This window comes from Schistocerca serialis, chromosome 6 (assembly GCF_023864345.2).
Source record: "Schistocerca serialis cubense isolate TAMUIC-IGC-003099 chromosome 6, iqSchSeri2.2, whole genome shotgun sequence".
In the NCBI taxonomy this organism is placed as follows: Eukaryota; Metazoa; Arthropoda; class Insecta; order Orthoptera; family Acrididae; genus Schistocerca; species Schistocerca serialis.
In genome coordinates, this window is record NC_064643.1 from 480420614 (window position 1) to 480448456 (window position 27843).

Here is a 27843-nt window from a genome sequence, read left to right on the forward strand (position 1 = left end):
TACAATATAATAATGTGACAGTAAAATAAGTTGGCTTACGACCTTAATTTTCAGCTATGTGATAGTTTTTTTTAAAAAAAAAAGTTTGTATCACAACGAGGCACATGAATGTGGGAGCTTTTTACTTGCATTTTTTACCATTTCCGCTTTTAGTTTGAATGAAATTTCACATATTGCCGAGAGCTATAGAGTTTTGGCTTTTTACTTTGATAATCAGTTGATAGAAATATATTTCCCGAAGGATAATACTAAAGCAGTTTCAATAACACTACGAAAATTTCGCGCCATAACAGAAATCTCAGAAGCATGTGTCTGCTAGAATTTTTACTATATTTTTATTTCATCTTTTCAATTATCTTTCAAACCATTTATTTCAGGTTATACATTTGATAAACAATTACTACAATGCCTTTGACGCTTGATAATATTTGGTATTACCAACTATACAGCGTAGTAACAAATGGCTTTACAATCCTTTCGGATAATGAAGGGACTTACTGATAAAGAAGTGGAAGATCTCCTCAATTCGTTTACCGACGATCACATTTACGACTCAGAAGAGGGAGGCGATGATGACGCCGAAGATTTACTGCCGGTGACAGTGCATGGATCACCATGCAAAACCCGCACGTTAGCATCTCCATCCACACCAGCTGAGTATTCACAGCAACACAGAACATCTGCACGTCTATCAAATTTCACAGAAACTGTAAACGAAAGTGATGACGATATCTCGTCAGATGATTCAGTTACCGATCCCAATTATTTTTCGCAAAACGAGTTAGTAAGCCAGGCAGAAATTCGAGGGTTTCAGAATAACAATTTTCCCAGCTCTGATTCAGACGCAGCTTCTGACGAAAATACTGACGAACTGTTTGTTCTCTTGGTACAAGCATACGTCTTTGTCCACTAAATTTAGTAGATACAATTTCACGAACCTTATGGTCCAAAAATAAACACAGGTAATAAAACACCAGGTGAAATATTTTTGTCTTTTTTTACAACTGATGTTTGGAAAGATATTGTGAAACAATCCAATCTCTATGGCAGTCAAACAGTGGGTACAAATCTCTGTACTATAACAGAAGAGGGGAAAGCTTTCTGTGGCATTCTTGTAATAATGGGCTTACATAAGTTACCAAGCATGAGGCTCTATTGATCCAATGACCCAAATTTTCACGTGGAAAGAGTTGCCAGTGTGATGCCAGTGAAACTTTTTTTTAAAACTTATTCGATGTATTCATCTATACTATAATTCGAAAGCTCCAGCTCGTAACACAACACAATTTGACAAATTGTTCAAAATAAGGCCCTTAATAAGCTTTCTACAGAAATCATTCCAAGGGTCATTCTATCCATCTAGAAACATTTCTATAGACGAAAGCATGATCAGGTTCAAAGGAAGAAGTGCCCTAAAGCAATGCATCCCTATGAAATCTATAAAGAGGGGCTTCAAAGCGTGGGTTGCTGCATGCGCAGTTTCAGGTTATATTATGGGATTTTGGGTATAACTGGTAAATCCGACTTTGGGAAAATTACTGTTAGCTTAGGTGAAAGAGTGGCTCTTGATCTAGCAGAGCCATTTCAAAATTTGAGATATAATTACTTCGATAATTGTTTTACATCTCTTCCTCTTATTAAACGTCTGTTGGCGAAGAACTTTTCTCCTGTGGGACACTTAGGTCGAATAGGAAAAATTTTCCAAAATCACTGCTGAAGGAAGGCCGTTTACTCAAACAATCCGCAAGTGATTTCACACAGTCCGGTAACGTATCAGCATGCAAGTGGAAAGACAGGGAGAAGAAGGCAGCATGTGTAGCAAGTTCAATGCACAGTCCCTCTGACGAGACAACTGTTCAGCGTACCAATCATCACGGTGCGAAAGAAACGTATAGTGTCCCGTTGCAGTGGCATCCTATAACATGTATATAGCTGGTGTCGATAATTTCGACCAATATATGGCCAAATACAGTGTGGGCTGGAAGTCACGAAGGTGGTGGATGAGAATATTTTATTACCTGTTTGATGCTACTATTTTTAACAGGTACATTATTTATCGAGAGAATTGTAGACTGCAGGATAAGAAAATGTGGATGACTCTACTAGAATTTCGTTCACAGTTGGCACATGAGCTACTTGCAGATTTTACGTCCAGAATGAAAAGTGGGTATTCACCAGGAAATTTATCCGTCTCCCAAAGAAAACTTCCTACTGGTAGAAAGACTGTTGTGAATGCTGTCCGTTTTGCTAATACTGGCATCCATTTGCCTGAAGTTGGTAGCAGACAACGGCGTGCTTATTGTAGTACGAAGAAAATTCAAAAACGTAGTACACTGTGCTGCAATACTTGCAAAATAGCGCTTTGTAAAGGGTGTTTTGCACCTTTTCACAGATCATTGCAAAAATAATTCAAGTTTATTGTTATAGTTTCTGCAAATTATTGTTTGAAACCTTTCTTGGAAATTTATAATGTAAGATCATGCACATATATGAATAAAACTATGTTTATTGAAACCTGTCTTGTACCTTACTCCTACTGGTACATGTATGTACTTCCAGCCCACACTATATACGGCCATGGCCGGCCGGTGTGGCCGAGCGGTTCTAGGCGCTTCAGTCTGGAACCGCGCGAGCACTACGGTCGCAGGTTCGAGTCCAGCCTCGGGCATGGATGTGTGTGATGTCCTTAAGTCAGTTAGGTTTAAGTAGTTCTAAGGTCTAGGGGACTGATGACCTCAGATGTTAAGTCCCATAGTTCTCAGAGCCATTTTTTATATACGGCCATGTATTGGTCGAATTTACCGACACCACCCATATACATATTTTAGGATGCCACTGCAACGGGACACGAAACTTTCTTTCACACCGTGATGATTGGTACGCTGCACTGTTGTCTCGTCAGAGGGATTGTGCGTTGAACTTGCTACACATTTACAGACTGTAGTCGTCGTCATAGGGCAGTGGTACATATATGTACCACCATATTATTCAATCTAAAAAGTTGAAAAAAATTATAATAACATTTTTTTGGTTAGTGGGGACCATAAAGACCTGTTAGAATTGTAAAGAAAGAGAAAAAAATGCATCGCTGGAGAGACAAGGTGAAAATATCGAACTGGCACAGGTACGAGTGTAATGCTGATCTGCAAGAAACAGATTTTCGGTGTTGATGTGAGTTACTGAATAACGTGTGTAGTCTCACGTATACGTGCAGAGTTTTAAAGCAGTCGCGTCGTGCGTGTTTCGTTAACTTGCATTAACCAGGGTACAGTGCAGTCATAAAATTCTTTCTTCTGGATAGTTTTGCGCCAGTAGAAAATCGTCCAAAGTTGGTAAATGCCTACATTATCACATCAAAACTATCCGGACTCTCCCATGTAAAGCGCAGTTCAGGACTAGAGGTCACAATAACCGCGCCCGGCCTTATAAAAGGAGGTGGAGGGTATTGTATTGTTAGCAGAGAAGCGATAACAGCCGAGTACGTCACTCAGGAGAGCTCACTGACTTTGAACGTGAACTGCTCATTGGATGTCACCTGAGTAACAGATCAATAAGGAACATTAACCCATCTAAACCTTCCCAAGCCAACTGTAGGTAATGCTACTGTGAAGTGCAAAAGCGAAGTAAAACCACAGTTAAACCAGCACCAGGTAGGTCTCATGTACTACGGACAGGGTCGTCGAGCATTGAGGAAGGTGGTTGTACAATATCACATGAAATCAGGGAAGGTATCACTGTTGAGTTCCAAATGCTACCAACAATCCAGTTAGTACAATGGCAGTGAGTAGAAGTTAAAAAGAACGGGCTACAGTGGTCGAACAGTTCCTCACAAGCCACATATTTCTGTAGTCAACAGTAAGGGTCGCTTGAGGTGGTGCAAAGAGCGACATTACTGGACGGTCGATGACTGGAAACGGCTGAGTCTGAGAGATGGATCACGGTGTACTCTGTGTCAGTCCGATGGGAGGGTTTGGGGGTAGCGAATTCGTGGAGAACGTTGCGTGGCATCATGTGTAGTGTCGGTAATGAAGTACAGAGGAGGCGGTAATACGGTGTGAGATTGTTTTTTAAATTTTGGAAATCGTGGTAAGGTTCTGTGAGACCAAACTACTGAGGTCATCGATCCCTAGGCATACACACTAATTAAACTAACTTACGCTAAGGACAACACACACACCTATGCCCGAGGGAGGACCCGAACCTCCGACTGGGGAACACGCGCGGACCATGACAAGACGTCTATGACCGCGCGGCTACAAAGCGCGGCTTTTGTATTTAGGCTGTGATCCCTTTATTGCACTTAAAAGAACACTAGATGCGGAAGGATTTTGACACATTTTAAAGTATTGTGTACAGCGTGTAGTAGAGGAACAGTTCGGAGACGATGATTGTATCATCATGACAATGCATCGAGCCATAACACAGTGTCTGTCAGGCAGTGGTTTGTGGACGACAACATTTCTGAAATGGACTAGCCGGTTAAGAGTCCCGATCTCAAGTCAATGGAACGCCTTTGGGACGAGTTAGAACGTCGACTCCTTTCGAAAACCTAGCCTCAAATATCACTACCTTTCCTGGTTCTGGCGCTTGCGGAAGAATGGGCTGCCATTTATCACAGACATTCAGATCTCTCATTGGAAGTGTCTCAAGCGGCGTGGTAAAGGCGAGACTGGACACATCTTCTTCTTCTTCTTCCATTGGCACTTCATCCCGGGATGGGACTTGGCATTCTCAATAATTTTCTGCCATTTCTCTGGACTTTGCCGTGGACCTCCAGTTATGGCAACCAACTCTGGTAGCGTCTTGTCCAACCTCGTCGCCCCATCTCAACCTAGGTCGACCTCGTGCTCTTCTTCCTCCAGGTTCACTGCAGTAGGCTTTCATTGCGGGATTTGTCTCATGGAGTCGCATTATATGTCCAGCCCATCTCAGTCTACACAGCTTTATGAACTTGACCACATCATCCTCCTTGTAGCAGTCATAAAGTTCATCATCCCTTCGCCTTCTCCAGGTCCCATTTTCATATACAGGTCCAAAAATCCTCCTTAATATACTTCTTTCATGTGATCTCAGTTTGTTTTCACCCTGCTTCGTAATTGTCCATGTTTCTAAGCCATAAGTAAGTACTGGGCTTATCAGCGTTTTGTAAAGTCGGCACTTAGTCCCTCGTGATATAAACTTGGATCTGCGAGCCATAATTTCAGTAAAGGTGGTGCCATTTGCTTCTATCTTTGAGCTCAGATAGGTGAAACATTCCACTCGCTCAAATGTAATTCCATCAAGGGTTATTGTGGGCTGTAAGGGTTGGTTGGCTGTAAGGGTTGGTTAGTGCCATTATACATATACTTTGTCTTTCCTTCATTAATTCTCAGACCCATCTTCTCCGCACTCAGTCTTAGAGCTGAAAATGCACTTTGGAGATCTCTAAGTGTTCCGCTCATTAAATCTAAGTCATCTGCATATCCCAGAAATTGTACAGACTTATTAGTAGATAGTTCCTCTTGTCTGAATACCCGATTCGCTTACCATTTTTTCAAGCGCCAGGTTGAAAAGTAGGCAAGAAAGCCCATCTCCTTGCCTCAGCCCAGTTAGATTGGGAAGCTGAGGTGATAGCCTTGACTCCATTCGCACTGTACACTGGGGATACTTTAGGGTGACCTCTATTAAATGCACCAATTTTCCAGGCACTCGAAATTCCCGCATTGCCTCATAAAGTTTGTCCCGGTTTATTGTGTCATACGCAGATTTAAAGTCAATGAAAAGATGGTGCACACCAACATTGAATTCATTGCTCTTTTCTACTATCTGTCAGAGAGTAAATGCCTGGTTTACAGTTGACTCTCCTTGTCTCAACCCGCATTGATAGCTCCCAATAATATCTTCTGCTACAGGTGAAAGTCTACCAAACAGGCTTTTTGATAGTACTTAATATATAATATTTAAAAGTGTTATGCCTCTGTGGTTGCTGCATTCAAATGGATCTCCTTTCTTATGCACCAGACACACTATCCCTACATTCCATTCTTCTGGTAACTCTTCCTTTTCCCAGGTAAGGCACACAGTCTTGTAGATCCTACTATTTAGCTCAACTCCTTTAGCTTTCAATAGTTCAGATGTTATATTGTCAGTTCCTGGTGCTTTATTGTTCTTCAATTAGGCAATTGATTTGTTTACTTCTCCTTGGGAAGGGGGAAGTACTATGACATCATCTTCTGGAGCGACTGGGATATCTTCAATGGGGGACTCTGAAGCATCTTGATCATCGGTTAGTAGTGCCCCATTTTTACTTTTACACAGGTTGATACCTGGCTTAAATGCTCTTCTTTCACTATTAATTTTCTGATAAAATTTTCTAACATCATTTGTTTTTTCAATTGTCTCCAGTTCTTCAATGTGCTTTCTTTTCCATTCCCTTTTCTTCCTCCGATGCAGTTTCTTCTCTTCTTTCCTTTTATCTTGATAATTTCTTACCGCTAAACGAATATATTATTTCTCAAGCATCTTCTTGTATGCCAGATTTTTCTCCCGACTTATTATCTTACATTCTTCATCAAACCAGAAATTCCTCGGTTGTTTTCCTTCTTTCCCTAGCACTTTTTCTGCTGCTTCAATGACTGCATCCCTGGAAGCGTTCCATTCCTGATCCAGGTTATCACTTGCACTAGGGGTTTCTAATGTAGGATTCTCAGCAACCTTCTCAGAGCACATTTTAGAGATGTCTTCATTTTTTAACTTCCATACCGTATACTTATTTCTAAGTGTTCCTTTGACTTTTCTTGCACTGGATATTCGAACTGGACACAGCCCATACTAATGTCCATTAATAGGTGTCCGGATACTTTTGATCAGATAGTCGTGTTTATTTCGTTAAGTTGAATAAAGTGGAATACAGTGCTGTCATTCAATTCTTTGTTTTGGGTAGTTTGGCGCCAGCAAAAAGACATCCAAGTCTGGTAAAGGGACGTAAGGAGTCTGCTGATAGCCTCTGTAACAATTAAAGAGAAAGCATTAAAAGCCTTGCGAAACAAAGATATCTAAGAAGACAGTATTACAACACATTAATGTTTTTTTTTTTAATGTCACCGTAACAAATGCTCTTTGTAAGTTTTTCATTTTAACTTCATACACCAGGCGACTTCCGCCTTCCTGAGGTTTTTCGGTGATGTCTTTTTAGTATTTCATGATAAGGAGCCCGTGATCTCCAATGGTTCGTTAAAGAGTGATAATGTAACTGGTTTATTCAGTTCGTTATCACAATCACTTTTCATTCTACGAAAATATATTCATAACAGTGAAAAAGCCTGTAATATGCAATCACAAAACACAGGGTACGGCACCAACACTCGGATAGATGCAATCGCACTTTGATGTGGTTGTCTTGGCTGCTGGTGCTGCTCTTCCACTGCATTCAATGAACCCACGCACGAGGTGCTTATCGGCCAATTCTTCATCAGTAAACCCATCCAGACTGTAGTTTATCACTGTTAACGTACAGCTAAGACAGCCGGAGAAAAACAAAGCCGAAACAGATCCAAACAATACTGAATGTAAACTTGAGGACGAAGAATAAAGTGGGTAATACCCACTTTTGCCAACAACAGGCACCGAGACTTCATGGAATAAGTCTGTTTCCAAACAAGACACGCAGTGCATAATGTCAACATTTGCAATGTTCTGCAGATGTTTCTGGTACAATACAATTACGAAAATAAATGAATGTAAGAAATCAAACGAAATACAGTTAGACTAAATGTATTCGCAAACTGTTAATACGATTAGACGTCCGCTGTGCAGTTTATTAGTGACACATGAAAATTTGTGTCAGACCGGGACTCAAACCCGGATTTCCCACAAAACACGAGCGGTCGCATTAATCGCTTCGGCTATCCGTGCACACCTCCCAGACAGTCACATGTCACAGTGTGTCTGCATTCCTTAGTGTTCATACACTTCATGTCATCTCTACACAGGGAGAGGCAACGTAGTCAGCATGGTGAAATGCAGACCGATGTAAACCGTATGAGGACATTGAATAATTCAGTGGCGACAAGTAAAAATTTGTGCCAGGCTGGGGCTCGAACCCGGACTTCCTACTTAACACGAGTGGTCGACTTAACCGTTCGGCTATCCGAGCATGCTCCCATCCAACCCAAACTCCCAACTTCTCTCACACTGCTTTCGTAGCGTCCCCTGTTGTTATCCTCATTGTTCACAGCATCTCGCATGATTCTTGCGAGAGGCCAGACCTAGAGTGCATCCGCACTGAAGATAACATGGAATGCCATCAGGGCGTATGTATTATTACTAGTGAACCTGTGAGTGTTTTGCAATTGCTAAGTACGTATGGGAACTAGATATACGTCCTAATCTCCTTCTCCTCCCTCTGTCTGTCCATAATTTCCTCCCCCTCTCTCTACCCACCTCCCCCTCCCCCCTCCCCCCGCCCCCCCCCCACCCCCGTATCTCTCCACCACCTCCTTCTCTCTCTGCCCATCTCCTCCATTCCCTTTCTATGCCAATTTCCTTCTGCATCCTCTCGGTCCATCGCCTCTTTCTTCCCCTCTCTGACATTGAGCCTTGTTTATTGTTATTACCAACGAAAACTTGAAGTCGCTTAAAATCGATGAGCAAATCTGTTGAAATCATTGACCTCTCCTGGAGCCCTATTATGTATCATTCACACCGATCGGTGCAGTAGGTTAGACTCGGTAATGACGTCATTTTCGGTTCTTTATCCGAAGTTGCTATTCTGTAAGCTTCTGAGACCTGTTACTGATAGGTCCTGCACCGATTTTCCAACTCTAAAGAGAGGTGGTTAGGTTTCGGTATGGCTACTCGTTCGATTCGGTGTGATTTGTTTGTAGCTAGAATTTGTTATTTTAGATTTATTAAGCGGTTTTAGTTTCGGCTTGAGTGGTTGCGTTTCACTGAAGAATCACCAGGACACATCTGAGTGGAATGTGAGTTTATAAGATACTGTTTTCCATTGTTAGAAATATGGTTTGTACCGTTGTTGCTATGCATGATTATAACATCAAAAAAACATTTTCAGTCAATATTCTCACAAAATACCTATTATCTTTACGTAATTAAGAGCTTAAAAATCACTACATTTCAAAATTCCGGCTCTGCTTTTGAGTGTTAGCTGAAAGTACTAATAACTTTGCGTACTTTTTTCCCACAAACGGTTTATTTATTAAGTATCGAAACGAATTTAAAACTTTTAAATAACAATGCAAAGGAATTTTCTCAAGCCTTGCAGTGGAAACCTTCCACAATTTCATGCTTTTACATCTCACGCTCGCATCGTTTGGTTCAAATGGTTCAAATGGCTCTGAGCACTACGGGGCTTAACTTCTGAGATTATCAGTCCCCTAGAACTTAAAACTACTTAAACCTAACTAACCTAAGGACATCACACACATCCATTGCCGGAGGCAGGATTCGAATCTGCGACCGTAGCGGGCGCGCGGTTCCAGACTGCAGCGCCTACAACCGCTGGGCCACCTCGGCCGGCGCGCATCGTTTGGCAATGAAATCAAACTGTCTCCCTCGATTAGAATTACCAGGAACAAAGCGCTTACTGCATACAGATTGTACTAGCCAAGCGGTTAAGGCAACGAACTGCAGTGCTGAAGGACACAGTCTGCCTTCGGCAGTGGTGAGGCAAGCACAGGTTGTTTGCATCTTGCCTGTTGTGCTTCTTGCGAGCGAGTGCGCGTTTGTTTACTTCTGCATAGCAGCTTGTCTCGGAGTCCGACTTCATCGACCACCATGGCGTTTTCTTACCGCCAAGCCACAATTAAATTAACTTTTCCTTTCGATCACGAACGACTGAAGGCATATGAAGTAGAACGTTGTATACAGGATGAAATGCATCTCCCACCACAAGATGTTTTCAGAATTCATTGTTTCGATATTCAGTATTATTGTGTACATAAAGCTGGCAAATGACAAGATGTGTGTCGATGTTGTGCGGCACCAAGCTAATCGTCTTAATTCCTGATACTCTGGCGAACATATAGGGACTGTCGTGGTCGATCACGCTAGTTTTGACCTCCCATTTGAGGTACTGTCAGACGTTTTGGTGGCCACTTTTAAACCTTACGGCAATGTCTGCAGTCACTTTGCTGAAACGTGGAAGACATTCGAAACCTACCAGGTCCTTAATGGTGTCTGTCAGATAAAAATGGAACTACAGAAACATGTGCATTCCTACTTTGTTCTTGATTGCTTCTGGCTGCAGGACTGTCGTCATGTATGACGGCCAGCCAGGCACTTGTTTAGGTTGTGGCCACGAAAGCTACGTCTGTTCTGAATGTCTCTGATGTAGACTGGTTCAGACACCAATTGGAGACGTCGCTGTTCCTGCAGCACACAATGTATTACCTCTATCTTACTCGTCTTCAGAGGTGCTGCCTGCTGCGCTCCCTCTGCATCAATCGATACCAGCATCAACTCTACTCGACGATGCGATGGACATTTTGCCTGTGTCTCACACCCTCCTGTTGCAAGCAGTACAAATGAATGATGACTATTACCAGGCACAAGCTGTCTGTCCCAACCCTAAGGTTGTTGATCATGGGGCTGTATTGATCTCCACTTTTCTGCCATCTAGCCTCATGTAGGATGATAACCGACCGCCATCCAACATGGAACACCACGTTAGGAAGCAACGGTCGCCAAAGAAATGGAAGAGACAACGCCTGCTCCTGATGATTGCCTCCATCGGATGTGTGCACAAGATGAGGACCCTGCTATTGATGGTATGCTGTCCTCTGACGCCCTGCTGCCTGACTACATGATGTCCTTTCCCGCCTCCATCCCCAGTCAGTGTCCACCTTCTGACATTGACCTTCCCCTACCTGCATCTGATGTAGTTGCCTCCGTTTCTTTGTCTGACGCTACCTGTGGGCGTACCTCTGATGGTGTTCCACTGAACCATCCTGGTGAGACGTCTGTCTCCTGCGCTTATGAAGTTGACGCTGAGGATGGACGTTCTGGAGGCCTACAGAGCGAAGGACCCCCTTTGGTGGGATCTGCTCCCTCCCCATCATAGTGATGTGTCCTTCCACAGGGGCCTAACAGGGAGTTCCCTGTGCTTCCCCCATGCTTGAATCACCAGTTTTCCCGGAAAGGACAGCTTTCGAAACTTATCGCAAGTCAATACCATTCACGTACTCCATGACATGTTGTATGCTGCAGATGTTGACATTGTTCTCCTTCAGGAGGTGTATGTTGCAACTTTCATTGCTCCCCATGGTTTTACAGCACATGTCTCTCATGCTTTCCCTGCTGGTAGCGGGGTGGCGATCCTCCTATGTGACAATATCCTCGCAGTTGCCTATCTCCCTGATGCCAGAAATATGGCTCTCACGTTTAGTGGCGCCAGGATTGTTAATGTCTATGCGCCATCTGATTTGGGTCGCCGACGTGAACGTTCCACCTTCTTCTGCGAGACAATCACGCCTCTTTTCCTAGGTCAGCTGGTTGCGTTGATCATGGGAGGCAGTTTCAAGTGCATCCAGGTACCCAAAAACCAACTACCACGCCCCTTTCCACGCGTGGCACTAGCGACAACTCTCCAGCACCTCAGCCTTGTGGATTCCTGGAAGCATGTTCATGGCAATCGTCTGGGGTTTACGCATTTCACTATCCATCCTTCCAGGCGGCTCTATCGTGTTTACATCTCCTGCGATACTGACAGCAGGGTGCAGACTGCTCTAGTCTGGCCCATTGCATTCTCTAGCCATGACACACATATCTGCGCCATTAATCTCTCCTGCCAAAGGGTGTGTCGTGGCCCTGGACCATGGAAACCACCACATGAACAGCTTGTAGTCGACGCCATGATGCCTATCAGTCTGCCTAGTCATGGTGAGTGCTCCGTGCAAAGCTTGCCCTCCAAAAGGACTTGATTGGTTATGGATGAAAGGTTGCAGTGAACTCTGGTATTCTGTTTCATCATTCTTTGGGAATGTACATGATGCTGTATTCGCCAGGGCACCAGGCGGTGGCGAATCATGCCAAGGCACAGCTCACACCCCTCTCTCGCCGCCACCTTGAAGGAACAATGGTGAGGGTGCGCACACACAATGGATAGTGCAGGAGCATCCATCTATCTATGTGTCATAGTGGAATGACGCCACTGTCGGAAGACTTTGATTTATGCTCTTATTACCGATGATGGGCGGCGTTTTGATACCCAGTGAGATATAGGGTCTGCCCTCCATGCACATTATGTTATGCTGCACTCTGAACAACATCCCATCCTACAACATTACAGTAATCTCCAGACTGTCCTTTGGCTCAGTTCCCGTAGGTGCGACGATGGATCTGCTTGCTAACATCACATAGGATGAAGTACATGATGCTATCCAAGTGGGTTCTACAAACAGGTCACATGGCCCAGATGGCCTCCCACTGGAGTTTTATCAGATATTTCGCCCCCTTCTGGCGCCAGTGTAGACCGAAATTTGTCAGGAACTTATGTCATTTTTCGTGCTAATTCCTGATGGTAGCCTTAACGGTTTCCACAAGGACTTGGGGTACCACACGGATATGTGATTATTGCCCACTGATGTTCCTCAACAGCGACACAAAAATCTTTACCTGGCTGTTGGCTGCGCAGCTGAGGTCAGGGTGTCACTGGCATGGTTTTCCCCCAACAAACTTTTTGGGAGGTGCCAATAACATTCGCACTGCTCTCTGTCTGTATCGGGAATAATTGCTCTTGCTCACACTCGGTTGCCTTGTCTTTTAGCAGCTCTTGACTTAAGCCAGGCATTTGATCAGGTCGATCGTAACTACCTGGAAGGAGTACTCCATTATATGGGATACCCTGATGCCGCTGACAAGTCGTAATGCATCTCCTTCATGGAGCTACGTCCCGTGTACTCTACAATGACCATTTCACTCTTCCCATATCGATCCAACGATCGGTGTGTCAAGGCTGTCCACTCCCTGCACTGTTGTACGCTTTCACTATGGAACCGTTGCTCTGCAGACTTCGATATACTTCGGAGGCCATGCACTCAGCTGTACTACTTATACAGACCATCTCGTCATCGTCCTTTGGAGTAATGCTGAGGTCAGGATCTCACTGGCATGGGTTACCAACTACGGCGAAGCTTCTGGTAGCTGCATTAACGACTGCAAATGTAGCGCCATGGCTGTAGGTGCAAGACTTCCTATGAACAACGCTGCTTCTTTGCGTGTAGCTGATATTATCCAATGCTTAGGACTAGATTTTGCCAGTGATCTGCGGTGCACGTTTGCTCTCAACTCCAGGGGCCTGCTTTCCCAACTACGAGCTGGGCTCTCAGATACCCATTTATGAGCACTCAATCTTCTACAATGGACACAATATGTAAATGTGTACGTGGAGTCACATATCCTCCATATGGCACAGACACTTCCTGTGCCAACATCCATGACCCACCACATGCTAGGGGCATTGTGTTCATTTGTTTGCCATGGCTTGCTGTACAAGATAAGGTATGAGACCCTCACCCTTCCTCAGTGCAGGGACGGTTTAGGTTATATCATGTGCCTGGAAGAGCAATAGCCCTTTTTATTGGCTCTCACGTGGCGTTGTGGCGCCATTGCCTTATGTGCCTTATGAGTCTATTGCTGATGGCCCTTGCACGACATACTCTCTCAGCATCCCTCCCACTTTCGGAAGCCCTGCTGCCCTTCTTTTATGTCCGCCACTTTTTCCTCAATCTGAGCTATCTCCCTACTGTGATAATGCCAGAGCACTTGACATCAACAAAGGCAACCTATGGTTCCTTCAGCAGCACAGGTCACCGAATATGGTTGAGGGGAAGCCTCCCTTCGTCAGCTGGAGTGTCATTTGGTGATCAGTGTGCACTTGTTAGCTTGACACTGACGTCCAGTCTGCACGGTACATTATTGTCAACGGGAAGCAAGTAGCCGATGACGCCTTCACGGGATTCACCTCACAGACACTCTGTTGTGTGTCGCCTGTCATGTTTTGGACACAGACGAGCGTCACCTGGTGTGCAAATTGGCAAGAGGTGTCTGGTTACTGATGTGACAGATGTTGGCCCTCTTTACCTGTACCACTGACCATCAGATACCTACTCAACTACTCCTCTTTCTGGACGCAGGATACTTTCTGCAAGCGAAGACGAACTCTTGTAATGGATTTCCGCACACACAGCTCACTACTTGTTTTCTGATGGCGAGAAGAATATCCTTGATTTTTGGCACTTCCGTAATGAACGCCATTCTACAGTTGTCTGTAATCCCAAACACAGACAATTTTTCTCCAGTGTCTTCCTTAACTCACTGCAGAAAAAAAATGTGTGTGAAATCCTACGGGACTTAACTGCTAAGGTAATCAGTCCCTAAGCTTACACACTACTTAACCAAAATTATCCTAAGGACAAACACACACACCCATGCCCGAGGGAGGACTCGAACCTCCGCCGGGACCAGCCGCACAGCCCACTCCAGAGCTGGGGGGTTCCTGCCATGAATACTTTATCCTCACCTCTTCCACACTTAGATCCAATATATTCTCTGGTCATCGGAATGTCCTGCTCCGAAAAATTGTGCGCCGATAACCTCAATGAGTGTGACGTCTTGCTGCGCTCTCCTCCTCGCGACACCGCTTTCCTGCTATTCTCGGTGGTATTAATGTTAATTTTTTTAAAAAACGAAAATAAATGAATAAACCACTGATATTCATTATACCTCTACCCCACATCCCTAAGCTTTCCCTTGTTCCTGAAGATTGGGAACAGGACATGGTGGCCAGACCTCAGGTTGTGACCCCTGCCCACTCCCCCACCCGTCCGTTTGGGCCCCAGGAAGGTTAAAAAAAAGTCGTAGGTTCGCATCCCAACTGGTAAAAAAATTTTTTTTTCCTCTTCATGTTTATAACACATTCCAAGACTTTGTTATTCGTGGAAGCTAAGTATTTTTTTCTGAAATATTCGTTATTTAGACTTAAGAGCATGCTTTCTCAGTAAGGAGTATCTTCGATTTCGTGACTTCCATATGTTTGAGAACTGAAAGATAAAACTGCGCGTGAAACAACTGACAGTGTCATTTATATTCTCTCTTGTCACAAATACGCTCCTGGAAATGGAAAAAAGAACACATTGACACCGGTGTGTCAGATCCACCATACTTGCTCCGTACACTGCGAGAGGGCTGTACAAGCAATGATCACACGCACGGCACAGCGGACACACCAGGAACCGCGGTGTTGGCCGTCGAATGGCGCTAGCTGCGCAGCATTTGTGCACCGCCGCCGTCAGTGTCAGCCAGTTTGCCGTGGCATACGGAGCTCCATCGCAGTCTTTAACACTGGTAGCATGCCGCGACAGCGTGGACGTGAACCGTATGTGCAGTTGACGGACTTTGAGCGAGGACGTATAGTGGGCATGCGGGAGGCCGGGTGGACGTACCACCGAATTGCTCAACACGTGGGGCGTGAGGTCTCCACAGTACATCGATGTTGTCGCCAGTGGTCGGCGGAAGGTGCACGTGCCCGTCGACCTGGGACCGGACCGCAGCGACACACGGATGCACGCCAAGACCGTAGGATCCTACGCAGTGCCGTAGGGGACCGCACCGCCACTTCCCAGCAAATTAGGGACACTGTTGCTCCTGGGGTATCGGCGAGGACCATTCGCAACCGTCTCCATGAAGCTGGGCTACGGTCCCGCACACCGTTAGGCCGTCTTCCGCTCACGCCCCAACTTCGTGCAGCCCGCCTCCAGTGGTGTTGCGACAGGCGTGAATGGAGGGACGGATGGAGACGTGTCGTCTTCAGCGATGAGAGTCGCTTCTGCCTTGGTGCCAATGATGGTCGTATGCGTGTTTGGCGCCGTGCAGGTGAGCGCCACAATCAGGACTGCATACGACCGAGGCACACAGGGCCAACACCCGGCATCATGGTGTGGGGAGCGATCTCCTACACTGGCCGTACACCACTGGTGATCGTCGAAGGGACACTGAACAGTGCACGGTACATCCAAACCGTCATCGAACCCATCGTTCTACCATTCCTAGACCGGCAAGGGAACTTGCTGTTCCAACAGCACAATGCACGTCCGCATGTATCCTGTGCCACCCAACGTGCTCTAGAAAGTGTAAGTCAACTACCCTGGCCAGCAAGATCTCCGGATCTGTCCCCCATTGAGCACGTTTGGGACTGGATGAAGCGTCGTCTCACGCGGTCTGCACGTCCAGCACGAACGCTGGTCCAACTGAGGCGCCAGGTGGAAATGGCACGGCAAGCCGTTCCACAGGACTACATCCAGCATCTCTACGATCGTCTCCATGGGAGAATAGCAGCCTACATTGCTGCGAAAGGTGGATATACACTGTACTAGTGACGACATTGTGCATGCTCTGTTGCCTGTGTCTATGTGCCTGTGGTTCTGTCAGTGTGATCATGTGATGTATCTGACCCCAGGAATGTGTCAATAAAGTTTCCCCTTCCTGGGACAATGAATTCACGGTGTTCTTATTTCAATTTCCAGGAGTGTAATTCATCATTTTTTCCGAATACGTAGCGACCGACTGTGTGGACAGATAGGAATCTAAGAGCACAAATTAAATTACTGTGAATGAAACTAGCAGCAATCATGTTTATACTCGTGGTATAAACTACGACGAACTTTAGTAGCTGCACTCGCCACACGCTCTCGAAAAGGCGTTTTTTACATTTTACTTTTAAAATCCAAATCGCTGGTGTCTCATAGAGAAAAGTAGGCTACTTCATCATTTGGATCTCTAGGAGCGAGTTACAACCACATTCTATGCATCTTCTTATTCTTTGACACTCTCTTAAACAATTTTTCGGTTGTTTTTATAGATGTATTTGTACAGTGTGGTATTACACATCATTTCTAACTCATTTTCCCAAACATAAAATCCATCCCGGCGGGGTCAGGGATATTCTCTGCCTTGTGATGACTGGGTGTTGTGTGCTGTGCTTAGGTTAGTTAGGTTTAAGTAGTTCTAAGTTCTAGGGGACTGATGACCATAGATGTTAAGTCCCATAGTGCTCAGAGCCATTTGAACCATAAAATCCAAAACAAGACATCGATGTAAATGAGAATAAAATGACATAATATGGCAATTATGTCAGTTTACAGAACATAGTCAAATACCCTATCGTTATTATGCATGCATGGAAACACCTAGTCAGCGAAATTTGAGCCGAACTGCGTACACTAAATTCACTATTCGGTACTGCGAGGTGAACTGACAACAGTGCCTCAGTTCACTAGAACCGCCGAGCGGTTCTAGGCGCTTCAGTCCGGAACCGCGCTGCTGCTACGGTCGCAGGTTCGAATCCTGCCTCGGGCAGGATGTGATGTCCTTAGGTTAGTTAGGTTGAAGTAGTAATAAGTCTAGGGGACTGATGAGCACAGATGTTAAGTCCCATAGTGCTTAGAGCCATTTGAACCACTAGAACCGTGCAGCATCGCTTCCAAAATACTTACAGAATAACGAGGGGCTCTCCTTCGAAAACAGGGCCACTCAGTGCCCTCGCCTACCGATCCGATCGGCAGACCTGCCGCAAGATATAGAACAGGGGCCTTACTGCTGGATCTGTGAACTGAGCAAGTTGGCGCAGCGGTCAGTACACTGGAGTCGCATTCGATATGATGGACGGTTTATATCTATGTCCAGCCAACCTGATTTAGGTTTTCTATGATTTCCCTTACTCTCTCCAGCAAAATATTGGAGTGGGTCCTTTAAGAGGGCACGGCCGACTTCCTCTCCCATCCCTGAAACATTCTTGGCGTGTAGTCCATCTCTAGTGACGGCGATGTCAATGGAACAATAAACCCTAACCTTATTGCTTGCATCTGTGAGGATAGTAACTTCAATGACAGTATTTCGAATATCTTTAATCTGTAAACGGATAGGATTCAAAAGTTTCGGATGATTCGGATTCCATTGTAGTATTCTAATCGTATGCCGATAATCCATAAATACAAATTTCCCATTTTCTGTCAAAACTGACTTCGAGGAAGAAAACAGAATGGCACGTAGTTGTGTATACAATTTTTATCTAAAACTGTATGTAAGGAGAAAGAATATATATCGGACAAACAATTTGTTGATGGTTTAAATGCATGCTAGTGTAGTTAAAAGCGACTGAAAGAACGCGAAACCGCACATTTTCACAACACAGCACACAGCACAGCACAACATTTTCTTTCTTGTAATCTACATTGTTGTTTATAAACTATATAGCTTTGTCCATCGGAATGTTTATTACAGCATTGTGTAATAATTTGAAGTAAAGTGGTCGAGAACTTTCCGAGATTTTTGCTACCAACTATTTCTTAATATATGTACATCGAGAAAAATTTGAATCAAATCCATCAAGAACTTTTACAGAATTTTTGCTAACAACATTTTCTATTTGAATATTGTGTATATCAAAGCTAAATGTAGCCTACGTCCGTCCAACCGTTTATTAGAATATTGAGTATAAATCTGAAGCAAATCGGTCAAGAAATTTACTAACAACTTTTCCCCTTTATTTGGTGTACACAGATATACTAAGGCATTCAGCCTGACCGGGTTGCCTCCAAACACATCTCCGAGAGTTCCGGAACCTGTACAGAAAATTGGAAGAGAGATCAACATAAACATCATTTCCTCCCTTTTTATTGCTCATGAAAACTACACATTGCATGTTGTACCACCATACAGTGCGACCTTCAGAGGTGTTGGTCTAGATTGCTGTATACACCGGTACTTACAATACCCAGTAGCACGTCTTCTTGCATTGATGCATGCCTGTATTCGTTGTGGCATGTTATCCACAAGTCCATCAAAGCATTGTTGGTCCAGGTTGTCCCACTTCTCAATGGTGATTCAGTGTAGATCCCTCAGAGTGGTTGGTGGGTCACGTCCTTCATAAACAGCCCTTTTCAATCTATCCCAGACATGTTTTATAGGGTTCATGACTGGAGAACATGCTGGCCACTCTAGTTGAGCGATGTCGTTATACTGAAGGAAGTCATTCACAAGATGTGCACGATAGGGGCGCGAATTGTCGTCCATGAAGACGAATGCCACGGCAATATGCTGCCAATATGGTTGCGCTATCAGTCAGAGGATGTCATTCAGGTATCGTACAGCCGTTACAGTGCCTTCCATGACCACCAGTGGCGTACGTCGGCCCCACATAATGCCACCCCAAAACAGCAGGGAACCTCCACCTTGCTGCACTCGTTGGACAATGTGTCTAAGGCATTCAGGCTGAACGGGTTGTCTCCAAACACATCTCCGATGATTGTCTGGTTAAAGGCATATGCAACACTCATTGGTGAAGAGAATGTGATGCCAATCCTGAGCGGTCCATTCGGCATGTTGCTGGGCCCATCTGTACCGCGCTGCATGGTGTCATCTTAGCAAAGATGGACCTCGCCATGGACGTTGGGAATGAAGTTGCGCGTCATGCAGCCAATTGCGCACAGTTTGAGTTGTAACATGACGTCCTGTGGCTGCACAAAAAGCATTTTTCAACATGGTGGTGTTGCTGTCAGGGTTCCTCCAAACCATAATCCATAGGTAGCAGTCACCCAGTACAGTAGTAGCCTTTGGGCAGCCTGAGCGAGGCATGTCATCGACAGTTCCTGTCTCTCTGTATCTCCTCCATGTCTGAACAACATTGCTTTGGTTCACTACAAGAGGCCTGGACACTTTCCTTCTTGAGAGCCCTTCCTGGCACAAAGTAACAATGGGGACAAGATCGAACCACAGTATTGATTGTCTAGGCATGGTTGAACAGTATTGATTGTCTAGGCGTGGTTGAACTACAGACAACACGAGCCATTACCTCCTTCCAGGTGGAATGACTGGAATTGATCAGCTGTCGGACTCCCTCCATCTAATAGGCAATGCTCATGCATGGTTGTTTACATCTTTGGGCGGGTTTAGTGACATCTCTAACAGTCAAAGGGACTGTGTTTGCAATACAGTATCCACAGTCAACGTGTATCTTCAGGAGTTCTCGGAACCAGGGTGATGCAAAGCTTTTTTGATGTGTGTATAAGTGGCAATGTTGAACAACGCGCCACAGTCATCAGTTAAAAGAACATGTACATGTGCCACTCCTATTTACAAACTCTCATTACTGACGAACGGGGAAAGTAGCGAAGCTTTACAGTCCATACTGTCAGAAAGTAGTATGCCAATTAATAGCTAGCAGCAACAGCACTAAAAGGATACATTAAAAGTGAGGTCACTTTAAAACCAACTAACTGTCAACAACTAATTGAGGCTTGCATGAGATAAGACATGAGATGCATTTTACATCATGAAAGATAGCTAAATTTTCAATTAGTGAAGCCATAGGTAATGATGCAACACAATATTGCACCATAGCCATAGGATAATATGAAAAACATTCAAACTTCTACTAAGTGAGGACAATTTTACAGCTATGTAAAATGAACTAGGTGGGCCTTGCAGACCTCACTATAGGAAACAGGCATATACTGTACATTCATTAAGCCTATTGAAGGCCACATAAATAATGGCAAAAAACACTGGTGTACAGTAACCTGGGACTAGAAAGAGAAGGAAATGAAGCTGGACTCTGCTTAAAAAAAGAAAAGTTATTCAGCAGGACTGCATGCTTAAGCACAGTTTGCTTGTTCAAAATGCCAGACGGATCCTGACAAATGCTGTGGATAATTTCAGTTTCTTTTAAAATGTTTAAAACCAGGCCCTTAAGTTGAATATGTAGAATGCTGCAATTTGTGTTTCTATTGAAAATGGTTATGATCCTACAGGTTGTTAGTGAGAGCGGATTTGGAATTGCTAAGATCCTGATGCTCTCTGAACCGTATGTTAAAGGAGCAGCCAGTTTGGCCTATGTATGCAGAAGGGTACTCACTACACTGGATCTGATAGAAGCCTGATTGTGCATAGCAATTGTCTTCTCTGGTTTCGTGGTGCTTCAATAGGTGCCCAACCTTATGCAGGGTGTTATAACCCCATCTTTTCTAAGCCATTTGCCAATCCTGATTTTGTTGCCCTTCATGGGAAGCCATCCTGGGCATACATTTCAGCAAGATACTGCCCGCTCACACACAGAAAGAGTTTCTGCTTTTTGTCTTTGCACTTTCCAAAACATACCTCAGCCATCAAGGTCACTGGATCTCTCCCAAATTGAGAATATTTGGAGCATTTAGGGCAGGACCCTCTAACCAGCTTGGGATTTCAATGACCTAACATGCCAGTTGGACAAAATTTGGCACGATACCCCTCAGGAGCACATCCAACAACTCTTATCAATCTATGGTAAGCCAGATAACTGCTTGCATAAGGGCTATAAGTGGAACAACTCGCTATTGACTTGCTCAATTTGTTAAGTTCTTTCTCTTAAATAAATCATCCAGTTTTTCTGAAAGTGTAATTATTTGTTTGTTTATGCATGTACCTCACTTCTACTGACTTCTGTTCCATTCATAGTGCATCGTGGGTTCCTCTTTTTTTTTATTAAAGTGTACTTTCTACAGTTACATTTGATTACGAAGGGCATTTTGTACTGCTGTTTTGAGCTACACTTCATTGTTATTCATACGTAATTTACAAGTGTGAAAAGTAAATGGAAAAAACAGCAAAAAATGAAAAAAATTACATTGAAGTTTATTATTATCATCATCATCATGTCTGACTGTGTAACAGGAAAAGAACATATCTGACCAAAAATTTTCCAGCCTGGACTGGAACCTGGGTGCCTACTTTTACTGGCAGTTTGAGTAGCTCTTACAAACAATATCAATAATTAATTAATTAATGTTGATTTTTGTAATCGAATGGGATTTTTCCACAGGCCATCTCTTGCATTAGAAATTGCAGTGTTACAGTTTTTACAGTTTTGTTCCAACAACTGAAAATTACAGCACAATTAATGAGCAATGCCACTGACTTGGGGACACAATGCAGTACTGGCATATCTAACTTGGGGAGCTATTGCCTGCCTGGGATTAATAAGCAGAGAGCACAACACAGTGTATGATCTCGTCACTGGTCTGTGGAATCAAAAGCTAAGAGTTTTGGGCGGATTTTGAAGATGTTTAAATTTTAATTTAATTAGTATCCATCATAACAAATAAATGATGCAGGATTTGTCAAATCAGAAATAAAGGTAAATGCTACATTTAACAATTTGTGGGTGGCAATGCACGTAAACAATGAAGCTGCAAATACAATAGGAACACACAGAGATAATATTTACAGGTAGTATACAGGGCACAAAGTAGGTAATTAAACGTCACTGTAGAGGTCAAAACACATCATCACACATTAAATTACATTATGGCTTACATCACCACACATACACTATGTGATCAAAAGTATACGGACACCTGGCTGGAAATGACTTACAAGTTCGTGGTGCCCTCCTTCGGTAATGCTGGAATTCAATATGGTGTTGGTCCACCCTTAGCCTTGATGACAGCTCCCACTCTTGCAGGTATATACTCAATCAGGTGCTGGAAGGTTTCTTGGGTAATGGCAGCCCATTCTTCACGGAGTGCTGCACTGAGGAGAGGTATCAATGTCGGTCGGTGAGGCCAGGGACGAAGTCAGTGTTACAAAACATCCCAAAGGTGTTCTATAGAATCCAGTTCAGGACTCTGTGCTGTTATTGTCATGTAACCACTCTGCCACAGGTAATTGGTCTTGTTGAAAGATGCAATCGCCATCCCCGAATTGCTCTTCAACAGTGGGAAGCAAGAAAGTGCTTAAAACATCAATGTAGGCCTGTGCTGTGATAGTGCCACGCAAAACAACAAGCGGTGCAAGCCCCCTCAATGAAAAATGCAACCACACTATAACACCCCTACCTCCAAATTTTACTGTTGGCACTACACACGCTGGCAGATGACATTCACTGGACATTCGCCATACTCACACCCTGCCATTGGATCACCACATTGCGTACCGTGATTCATCACTCCACACAACATTTTTCCATCGCTCAGTCATCCAGTGTCTACACCACTTACACCAAGCGAGGCATTGTTTGGCATTTACCAGCGTGATGAGTGGCTTACGACAGTCGCTCTACTATGAAATCCAAGTTTTCCCACCTCCCACCTACCTGTCGTAGTAGTACTTGCAGTGGATCCTGATGCAGTTTGGAATTCCTGTGTGATGGTCTGGATAGATGTCTGCCTATTATGACCCTTTTCAACTGTTGGCAGTCTCTGACAGTCAACAGACGCGGTCGGCCTGTACGTTTTTGTGCTGTACATGTCCCTTCACGTTTCCACTTCACTATCACATCAGAAACAGTGGACCTAGGGATGTTGAGGAGTGTGGAAATCTCACTTACAACCATATGACACAAGTGACACCCAATCACCTGACCATATTCGATGTCCATGAGTTCCACACAGTGCCTCATTCTGTTCTCTCACAAGGTCTAATGATTACTAGGGTCACTGATATGGAGTACCTGACAATAGGTGGCAGCAAAATGCACCTAATATGAAAAATGTATGTTTTTTTGGGGTGTCTGAATACTTTTGATCCCTAGCGTACCATTGCTGGAGACATTCCTGGTCTTATGACAGAGTTTGAACTGAAAGTAATTTCCAGGAGCTGATGTGGACTCTACAGTAATTTATTGGTTGTGAACTGCAGACTAACTGAACAAACTGCAAAAGGTTGGAAATTAAGGAGACAAGATCTGAAGAAATGTAACAAACCAGAGATTGTTGAGAGTTTCAGGGGGAGCATTAGGCAACAATTGACAGAAACAGGGGAGAGAAATACAATAGAAGACGAATGGTTAGCTTTGAGAGATGAAATAGTGAAGGCATCAGAGAATCAAATAAATAAAAGACAACGTCCAGTAGAAATCCCTGGGTTACTGAAGATATAGTGAATTTAATTGACAAAAGAACACAAGATACTAATGCAGCAAATGAAGCAAGTGAAAGGGAATCAAAACATACAAAAAAATGAGGTCAACAGCAAGTGCAAAATGGTTAAGCAAGAATCGCTAGAGGACAATACAAGGCTGAAGGAGAATGCGTAGTTAGGGGATAGATACATGTCCCCATAAGGAAATTAGAGAGACCCTTCAAAAAAAGAGGAGCAGCATTATATAACTCAGATGGCGAGTCAGTATTAAAAACAGGAAACTTGAACAGTGGAAGAAATATATATTTGGTCTATATAAAGAAACGAACATGAGGACAATATTAAAGAAAGAAATGAGGAAGTAGGTGAAAATGACATGGAAGACATGATACTGTGAGAATAATTTGACAGAACACTGAAATAGATAAGTGAAAACAAGGCCTCTGGAGCATATGAGATCCCCTTAGAATAACTGATATCATTGGGAGAGCCGTCCATGACAAAAATATTCCATCTGGTGTAGATTAGATTAGATTAGATTAGATTAGATTTACTTTCATTCCAATTGATCCGTAGTGAGGAGGTCCTCCTGGATGTGGAACATGTCAGAAAAACAACAATACATGACAAATATTTACAACTAAAACAAATAAAGTAATGTACCATTCCACAGGTCCCAAGTGGAATGATCGTCATTTTTAATGAACACTAAGAGTCATTTTACAAATACTAATGCACTGAATTTAAAATAAAAAACGTTTTTTTATTTATTTATAAGGTAATAAACATGTAATACAACTACTGTAATACTTATTTACAATGAACACATTACTGCACTGTAATGGTGCAGAAGTTAGATTATACTTACACACACACACACACACACAAATTTTCAGTGAACACATTACTGCACTGAAATTGTGCAGAAGTTATGTTGTACTTATATACAAATCAGTTGGTTTTACTAAGAAATTCATCAATGGAGTAGAAGGAGTTGGCCACCAATAAATCCTTTAGGCTTCTCTTAAACTGAATTTCATTGGTTGTTAAGCTTTTTATGGCTGCTGGCAAGTTATTGAAAATGTGTGTTCCTGAATAATGCACACCTTTTTGTACAAGACTAAGTGACTTTAAATTCTTGTGAAGATTATTCTTATTTCTAGTATTGATTCCATGAATTGAGCTGTTGGTTTGAAAAAGTGATATATTTTTAATGACAAATTTCATTAAGGAATAAATATACTGGGAAGCTGTAGTTAGTATCCCTAGTTCCCTAAACAGGCTTCTGCAGGATGTTCTTGAGTTCACACCACATATAATTCTTACTGCACGTTTTTGTGCCCGGAAAACTTTAGCTTGGCTTGATGAATTACCCCAAAAAATAATCCCATATGACATTATGGAATGAAAGTAAGCATAGTATGCCAGCTTTTTCATTTTTATATCCCCTACGTCTGACAAAATTCGCATTGCAAACAGAGATTTGTTAAGACGCTTCAGCAGTTCTGTGGTGTGCTCCTCCCAATTGAATTTATTATCAAGCTGTAATCCCAAGAATTTAACACTGTCCACTTCTTCTATCTTCTTGTCATCATATGTTAGACATATACTCTTAGGACACCCCTTACAAGTTCTGAACTGCATGTAGTGTGTTTTTTCAAAGTTTAGTGACAAAGAATTGGCTAGGAACCAGTGATTAATGTCCACAAATATTTTATTGGCTGATCTTTCTAAGACTACACTTGATTTGCTATTTATTGCAATGTTTGTATCATCGGCAAACAAAACAAACTTGGCATCTGGTAATGTTACTGATGAAAGGTCATTGATATACACAAGAAAAAGTAAGGGCCCCAAAATGGAACCTTGTGGGACCCCACATGTAATTAGTTCCCAGTTGGATGATGCCTGATTGACATGTATCAAGCTCTTTCCTAATAACACCCTTTGTTTCCTGCCAGAGATATAAGATTTGAACCATTTTGCAGCATTTCCTGTTACACTATAATATTCTAGTTTACTTAAAAGGATATTGTGATTTACACAGTCAAATGCCTTTGATAGATCACAAAATATACCAGTTGCCTGCAATTTTTTGTCTAATGAATTAAGCACATTTTCACTGTAAGTGAAGATAGCCTTCTCAATATCAGAACCTTTTAGAAATCCAAACTGTGACTTTGACAGTATGTTATTTGAGATAAGATGGTTATAAAGACGACAGTACATTACTTTTTCGAAAATTTTTGAGAATGCTGGTAACAGTGAAATTGGACGGAAATTTGATGCTATTTCTTTATCTCCCTTCTTAAACAGTGGCTTAACTTCAGCATATTTCAGCCATTCAGGAAATATTCCACTGATAAACGACTGGTTACACAGATAGCTTAATATGTTACTTAGCTCAGAATCACATTCTTTAATTAACTTTGTTGATATTTCATCATACCCACTAGATGTTTTTGATTTTAAAGATTTTATGATGGACATTATTTCTGTTGGGGTAGTGAGGGTCAAATTCATATTATGGAAATTACTTGAAATGTCTGGTCTAAGGTAATCCATAGCAGCATCTACCGAACCTGACAACCCCATCTTTTCAGTAACAGTTATAAAATGTTTGTTAAAAAGTTCTGCAACACTATACACATCTGTCACCAATGTATCATTTACTCTTAATGCTATTTGTTCCTCTTCATGTCTGGTCCTACCGGTCTCCTCCTTCACTATATCCCATATTGTCTTTATTTTGTTATCTGATATGACTATCTTTTCCTTGTAATATATTTGCTTTGACATCCATATTACAGTCTTTAATATTTTGCAGTATTTCTTATAATGTGCTATAGCATCAACATTGGAAACATTGGAAATGTTTCGGATTGACAGATACAGTTTTCTTTTTGTTTTACAAGATACCCTTATTCCTCGAGTAATCCATGGCTTCTTTGTAGATTTTCCTCTAACCTTGGTAAGTTTTGGGGGAAAGCAGTGTTCAAATAAGGTAAGCACTTTATTAGCAAAAATGTTATATTTTTCATTCATGCCATGAGCACTGTAAACATCAGTCCAGTGAATGTCTCTGAGGAGTGTCCTAAAATAATCAATTTTTGGCTTACTGATTACCCTCTTGAGCTCAGATTTAACAGGTTTTATATCCTGTTCAGTATTAACATTTAACAGAAGGAACTGCATGTCATGGTCTGAGAGGCCATTGGCTATTGGTTTTGTAATATAATTTTGTTCATTGGACTTTTCTATAAAGATATTATCAATGGCTGTTTGTGAGCAAGTGGCTATCCTAGTGGGGAACTTTACTGTGGGAATTAAGTTGAATGATAGTGTTACTAACTCAAATAAGTTCTTATTCGGAGAGTCTTTAAGGAAATCTACATTGAAATCACCAGCAACCACTATTTCTTTGTTTTTGGTTATTAAATGGGCCAGTACAGCTTCAAGGTGGTTTACAAACAGATTAAAGTTACCTGCAGGTGCTCGATATACACTTAATATTATGAAAGATTTTTTGTGAAAATCTAATTCTGTTGCACATGCTTCCATATGCTGTTCTAGGCAAAATTTATGAATGTCTATGTTCTTAAATTTATGACAGTTCCTGATGAATGTGGCAACTCCTCCTTTCTCCATTTCTGATCTACAAAAGTGAGATGCTAACCTAAACCCTGTAACACTTAAAAGTTCTATACCAGTGGTCACATGATGTTCAGAGAGGCAGATTATGTCAGCTGGGTTTGAAGACTCTAATTCATCTATGCATATAGTGTACAAGATACATGAGACAGGTGAAATACCATCAGACTTCAAGAAGTTTGCAATAATTTCACTTAGAAAGAAAGCAGGCAAACTAGGTGCTTCAAGAGGATAATGATCTGAAACATCGCAGCCTTCTCTGTACAGTGTGGAAACAAGACAGTGGGATATCCATGATGGATT